Source organism: Petaurus breviceps, unplaced genomic scaffold (genome assembly GCF_028583685.1).
Source record: "Petaurus breviceps papuanus isolate PSGF00001 unplaced genomic scaffold, PetGlider_PUasm1.0 78, whole genome shotgun sequence".
In the NCBI taxonomy this organism is placed as follows: Eukaryota; Metazoa; Chordata; class Mammalia; order Diprotodontia; family Petauridae; genus Petaurus; species Petaurus breviceps.
Window position 1 is genome coordinate 2,553,360 of NW_027186502.1, and position 7,881 is coordinate 2,561,240.

Below are 7,881 nucleotides of genomic sequence, written 5' to 3' on the forward strand. Positions count from 1 at the left end.
AGAGAGAGAGAGAGAGAGAGAGAGAGAGAGAGAGAGAGAGAGAGGAAAGAAAGAGAGAAAGAGAGAAAGAAAGAGAGAAAGAAAGAAAGAAAGAAAGAAAGAAAGAAAGAAAGAAAGAAAGAAAGAAAGAAAGAAAGAAAGAAAGAAAGAAAGAAAGAAAGAAAGAAAGAAAGAAAGAAAGAAAGAAAGAAAGAAAGAAAGAAAGAAAATAAATCTCTGGCCAGTTCCAGTTTGGTCCTCAGTGGGGTAACTCCTATTACTACTCACAAAGGTTGTTCCTTGTCCTTCATTCTCCAAGAGGACCATGACATCAGGAAGGTGATGTCATGACATGTAGATGAATTGGATTTAAGTGAGAGAGGGCTATGCAAAGTCACCAGCCTCACTCTCCCCTCTGAAGTCATCTGGGTTCAGTAGCAAGATATAGAACAGGAAGACTGGAGATGGCCCTAGATACAGTAGGAGATCACACTCAGTTCAGATTAGGGCATATACTTTTTTGGACATGGAAATTTGTTTCACTTAACTATAGGTGTTTGTGATGGGTTTTTGTCTTGCTTTCTCAGTGGAAGGGAGGAAAAGGTGGGAGAGAGAAAACTCAGAGCTGAAAAGACAAAATTGATTTTTATTAAGTCATTGTGAAGATTGGGGCAGAGAATAATTGGGGGGAGGCAGTATAAGGATTGTATTGCTTTATCCAGAACCCAGTTGAAATTGTTAAATATAAATTTGTAGTGGAACCAGTCAACAAGGTTTTGAAACTTCTTCCAGCTCCATTCAATAGCAGATGAATAGAAACAGAGAAGAGAGATAGAGGGAGTGATCCAGGTTTGGAGAGTTCTAAGTCATGAGTGGACAAAGAAATAAGGGATATGAGAGTAAATGATAACATAGAGTTGAACTGGTTCACTAAGTCACAAAGTGGAGCCTGATGCTCCTCAGGGGGCCATGATCTGACCCTAGTGGTATGTGATCAACCAGAGAATAAAAAAGATGGCTTCCATCCCAACTTCCCCACAATAGATAATAGGGTTTGTCTCCAGTACAGTCATACCTACAGTATCCCCTCCCCTAACCCCAATAATATTTTACAATTCCATCCCCTCCCTCCAGTGTGTAAGCTCCCAATCTTCTCCCTTTTGAACCAAGTGTTAGGTCAAGGATAAACTAACGTTACCTAGTCAGCCTCTGTGTAGGTGTCCTAGATAAGAGGTAAACGACATCATTCCTCCTAAACCCACCTCTCTTCCAAACTTCCCCATTACTAAGGAATTACAATTTCCCATTACATTACCCAGGCACCATTATACAGTTATCCAAGTTCAGAATATTGACAACACCTCACTCTCATTCACTGCACATATTTTATCAAATGTAAAATTTTGTCATCTTTATCTCTCATGTTCATCCCCTTCTTTCTTTTCCTTTTTTTTTTTTTAAGAAGCGAAGGCAAGGCAATTGGGGTTAAGTAACTTGCCCAAGGTCACACAGCTAGTGTGTCAAGTGTCTGAGGTCAAATTTGAACTCAGGTCACACAGCTAGTGTGTCAAGTGTCTGAGGTCAAATTTGAACTCAGGTCCTCCTGATTCCAGGGCTGGTGCTCTATTCACTTCACCACCTACCTCTTCTTTCTACTCACACAGGCACCACCCTAGTTCAGTCCCTCTTCACTCCTCCCCTGGCTTACTAAATAGCTTCCTGATTGGTATTCTTGCTTTAAGACCCTCCCTTCTCCATTGCATCCTCCACAGCATTGTCAAAGTGATTTTCACAAAGTTTTGAAGGTCTGAGCATTTCTCTTTTCTAATCAATTAATTCCAGTAGCTCTTACTGATTATAGGATCAAATATTATTTCAATTTGTTACATTTTATAAATTTTATAAAAATAGCAAATATATACAAGTGGGAGGTGCTCACCTTTTTAACAATAGAGTTGTATCATGGAACAAAATTTGGTGATCACTTCACTAAAGTGCCAAAATTGGGAGAAGAGGGTGTAGCCAGAGTAGGGGTGATAACGTTAAAATACTAAAGATAGAAAGGTTGTCCCCACCTTCTCTACTTTATTCCCACTCTACTGAAAAGAATTAGAGGGGGAAAAAAAAGAATTAGAGGATGGAAGAAATCACACAACTGCATTGAATGACATCACTACAAATTTATGTTATCTAATCTTACGTGGGCCTTCACTACTTCAGGACAAACCCTTCATTCCTCCCTGCTTAATTCCCCAAAGCATCTGTTCTAAAGTTTCTTTCCTTAAATCATCAACACCACCTCCCCCAATTTCATTAAGTCTATTTTCCATTCCAACCAAACTACTCACTATTCCCCAAACTCCACAGGCCATCTCCCACCTCCATGCATTTTTACAAACCATTCCCCATGCCTGGAATATATTTCCTCTTTATCTATACATTACAGAATCCTTCTTTCATGATTCAGCTCAGGTGCCCCCTCCTTTACCTAGCTCCATTTTCTTCTACCCCACTTTAATGCTACCTCCTCAAATATTGCTAAAACTACATAGCTTATCTCTTCTTTGCCCCTTTCCTCACTACCCTATATTATTTTTATCTGTGATCATATTTTATTCCCCAGTAGATTTCAAGCTCCTTGAAATCAGGGACTGGTTCATTTTTGTCTTTATTCCACAGTGGCTAGCACAGGACCTGGCACATGAAAAATGCTTAATAAAATTTTTTTTGTCAAATTTAGTGTTCAAGTATATTGTATATGAAAATACAGTCTTTAAGTATGGACACATATAGGGAACTATATAAAATTGCAAATATGGCTTAAAGTTTATAACCAAGTAGAAAAAAAAATTTTAATAACTGGAGGAGAAGCAATGAACCCTAGTTTGTCAACAGGAAACTGCGGACTCTGCATCTCTATTTATATAAACAACGTCTGTTTTTTCCATCTTGGGGTCTACTCAGAAGTTATAATCTGACTATACTGCTGCTGGTTTCACTAGACTGGGTTTAGAGAAGCTGAAGGCCACCTGCTCTCCCCGCCCACTTTCACCGCAATGAAACCTCAGTTAGCACTAGTCACTTTCCCCAATTGGCAGGCATTTGAAAACAATATGCTGTGGTGAGCTGCAGCGGGAATGGTAATCATTGAAACCTTGGACTCCTCATCCAAAGCTTTGTTTTCCCAGGCAATGAAAAATATTGTGAAGATCCAGAGGCTATTTCACAATGTAACTGATGTCCCTGTGAATTCACACCTCCCTCTGGCACCTCCCAACCATCCCCTTGCCCTTTCTTTTTTTTCATTTTTAACCATACCTTCTAGCTTTCATTATTCTTCACAGTTTTAATTCTTTCCATTGATTCCACCCTCTTAGCTCTCAGTTCCACTGTAATGCTGTCACCCTCCCCTTTACCATCCTCCTGCCTTCCTCACTTTCTCATCCCACAAGGCCAGAGGGTTTCTCTTCCTTTCTTCTGATTTTTCTTAAACTCCCTCCTTTCATTGGGCTACGACCATTTCAGCGGAGAGAGAAAGGTCATGAGGTGGGGAGCAGCTTGTCTGCTCTGTCTAGGTAGAGAATATGATTAGAAAACTAGCTTTAACTCTCAGTCCCTAGGAGGCCAGGGAGAGAGGAGGAGGAGGAGGAGCTTGCAGCCAGTATCCTCTGCTGCTTGAAGGTATCAAAAGGCAGGCTCGGTGCTGGAGGCAGCTGGAGCTTGTTTATCTGCCTCAGATCAAAAGGACTATAACCAGAGCTCCGTGTTGGTCAGTGGGGGGTTTACAAGATATGACAGGAAGGATTCTCAAAGGCATTCCATCAAAATAGAGCTCAACTGTTTTCAGCTAAGATAGGAGACTTCAGTTTTGAATTGCAATGCATAATGGAAGGTGTTAGGTTAGAAAATAAAAAGCCAGCAGAACTTATATAGGCACAATAGGTGACTTTGAGGCATGATAGCAAGGATATCCAGAAAGCATCATTGATAGGAAGGCATCATATCCTTCCTCCTACGCAAAAAAAAAAGTCTCCCACCACCATGCTAATATCTAACAGACACTATTAAAAATTCATCCATTTGGCCTACAAATGGTCTTTTATTAAAATGTAAATACCCCTGGAATAGTATAGTTTCAGCATTTCACTCTTTAACACATTAATGCCAAAGAGCTTATCAGATTCTTTCTTTGAGTGATAAGAGGGGAAGGGGATGAAATCTTTAACCCTGAAGGTATACAGAGGGCTAAGGGGAAAGGGAGTCCCAGTAACTGAATGGGTAAGAGTTCATAAAGAAGAAATGAGACAGGAATGAAGATGCAATGCTTTTCATATCCATTTTAGAATTTTGCCTGGGATCAAATCTAGAGGAGAACTAATCAAGGAATCAGAGAGCTTTATAAGGATCTTGAATAAATCTGTTGATATTTCCTGATTTTCTCTCATGGAAATCAGGAAGGGGGAGGGGGTGTTGCAGAGGCAGAGACAATGAGAAATGAAGACAGTACCAAAAACAGAGTTTGCAAAGTTGAGAAGAGTGAAATGCCGCCATTCCCCCCTTTGATCCTCTGACACTGCCAACATTCTGGTGCAAACCCCCATCTCTTCATGTTTGAACGATTGCAATAGCCTGCTATTTGATCTGCCTGACACAAGTCTTTCCTCACTCCAATCCATCTTCCATTCAGCCACCAGTGATTTTCCTAAAATGCAGGTCCAAACATGTCATCCTCCCTACTCAATAAATCCTAATGACTCTATTCCCTCCAAGATCAAAAATAAAATCCTCTGTTTGGCATGCAAAACCCTTCATAACCTCCCCCTCACCCAATTTTCAATCTTCCTGTACCTTACAATCTTATTCCCTTCCCTCAACTTCCACATGGATCCAAGGACAATGGCCTCCTTCCTATTATTCCTCAAACAAGATCTTCCATCTCTTGGCTCCAGAAATTTTCACTGATTGTCCCTCCTAGTTTCCTTCAAATCCCAGCTAAAATCCCACCTTCTGCAAGAAACCCTTCCCAATCCTTAATTCTAGTGTCTTTCCTCTGTTGGTCATTTCCTATTTACCCTGCATAAATAGCCTCTTTGTACATGGTTTTTTATTTGTTGTCTCCCCTGTTAGTCTATGTTTGCCTTTCCTTGTATCCCCAGGACTTAGCACAGTGCATGACACATCAATGAATATTTATCAACGGACTGACTGAAATGTTCACCCTGTGAAGTTTACTGGAGATTGTTGGGTAGGCCAACAACAAAAAGAGGTGGTCTGATGTGGTCCAGAAAGGATCATACCTGCAAAAGTATAAAGAGATAGGAAGTAATTGGAGGAGTAATGGCAGACGTTTGGAAGTGGAAAAAATGTGTCTGTTAGGGAATTATATGGGCCAGCCTAAAGCAAACCATTTAAAACAGAGGAATGGAATCAGAGATACAGCTGAGTTATGGAAGCAGGGCACAGTTAGGTCTTATATGTCAGCATAAAGAGGAAAGAAGGCAAGAAATAACCAGACAATAGATTACTTTCCAACACAAGAGGAAATTACGTTTTCTTTTCATGATTTTGTTATCCATCATACATAATGCCAGCATTGAAGCACTTTCCCAACGGGAATACTACCTCTAGTTCTGCATACAACAAGAGGTTCAAGTACTAGAAAGGATTCTTAAATGCCTCTCAGGAACTTTTACCCATGAAGTTCCTATATAGTGTTTAAAGAATACAGTTAATATGTTTGTCTATATGTATGTCTACATTCAACCCTACAGACTGCATGGAACAGAGCAAAGGGAGAGCAGAATTTCAGGTTCTTTCCAGCATCTCACCAGCTAAATTAGTAGTGCAAAATCCCATTAAATTATCCTTGATGGCCATACCAATTCCCATTCCCATTTAAATGAATAAGATTTCTTAGCATTGGAGCACATAACCCCTAAAGAATGAACATATGTTACAATAGTAAAGATTCTCAGTCTTTAAATGATGGTCCCCAACAACTTTTTGGACCATAGCTCAGTTTCTTAGAAATGAATGAAATCATCTCTTTAGTTAGAAAGATCCTTTGGGGGGGGGGGGGGAAACGTGGCCCTTATGTCAGCAAAAATCTGCCCTTTACATAGTAGACTGTTTGTCCCAATATAGAGTGAATTAGTCCCCAAATAACAGGAGATGGCCATTTTTTGGAGCTAGAACAGGTTCTTGTATCTAGGCCCAAGAGATATTAATACTGAAATTTTAATCCCTAGAATCATAGAATTGGGAGGAATTTCTAACTCCCTCATTTTGCAAAGGACAAAAATGAGGGTTAGTGATAACTTGTCTGTGATCACAGCTGACTACTACTACATGGAGAGACAAGACTAGAAATTAGGTATCCTGAAATCTTAGTTTAGGTCTTTCCAGTATATCAAACTCATCATTCCAAGAAATCTAGTATCTATCCAGAATAATTTGGCACTGGCACCCCTTTCCCAAGCCCAAATATAAATGCTAGTCTATGGAATAGTTCCTATTTTGTGTATTTCGAGAATTAGAGCAAGAGGGAAGAAGCATCATGGCCTACACTAATAGAAATTCATATCTTTGGCCCAGTATTATGAATTTATCTTGTGGATGATGTTTCATCTTGCCTGTATCTTACCCCTTATCCAATAAAATGACCTATTTCTCAGCCCTTTTTATAATGAAATATCTTAATACAATAAAAAGTCATTCTTCTAGAGTATTTATCTGGTATTTTCTCTATGGAATTTATCAATGATTCTCTATTGGTAAGCCTTTTTTCCTAGGTTGTGTAAAGCCTCTAAAACATTTCTCCAGGATTTTCTTTGGAAAACTATTTCTCCACCCTGACACATCAATCTTTACTTTCCTTACTGGAATGAATCATTTCATAATCTCATCCCAGTTCTATTTTTCTGGATTGTACTAATTTCTCTTTTCTATTTCAATATTAATGTTTTGTTTTCTCCAAGCTAATTACAGTATTTTATAAGCTGAAAAACCCAAACCTTCCCCATGGCCTGTAAATCCACATTCCTTATATACTTTCTCACAGAATTAGAACAAATCATGAAAATGGGTCAGCAAAGGCAAAGGGCTTATTTTCTGGTACTTAGAAATGACTCAGCTATTCCAATTAAAGTTCTTTGGATTCATGGGATTCCCTGTTATGTGAAAAGTCAATAAAACAATCATTAAATGCTTGACTGAATGAATGAAATAATGCGTGAATGAATGCATCAATAAATGATACCTGCCTTCCAGCTACATTGTCAGATCTGATCATGGGACAGAAATCCTAGTCCCTTATTTGGTTTGGTTTTCAGACCCATACCCAAGTTTTTAAAAGTCTTAGCTTTTGTCCTTTAAGTAGTCTCAGAGGAATTATAGCTCTCTGAGAAGGATGCCAGATGTTGGAAAGCACCATCATTTTCCCCCCAGAGAGGGTTTAATAGGCAAATGCTAAAACTTTAGCTAGTACTATAGATAAGTCAAAAGAGGAATAAGGAGCAATATATAGATGAAGAGGAGCTAGTGGGGGAAACAAGGTTTCTAGGGTTCTTTGAAAGCAATATGATATACAAAATTCTCTAGATTGCCAAGAATAGACTCCCTCCCTGTATGTCACCTACTTGACATCCCACCTTCCTGGAATCCAGGTCAGCTATGTAGCCATTAGGTATCCCTATCATACAGTGATGTTACAGATTGTCAGCACCACTTGAAGTGCTGAAGAAAGAGCCCAACATGGACAGTTTGGATCAGAGGCCATGGGACAGGGCAGAGGAGCCAGACTAAGACATCTTGATGTCTATGGGTGAGGTGACCTAGGAAATAAATGGCTACTTTTCCTCCCTTCTTGCCCCCCTCTTCCATTCTTATTCCTTAATGATCACA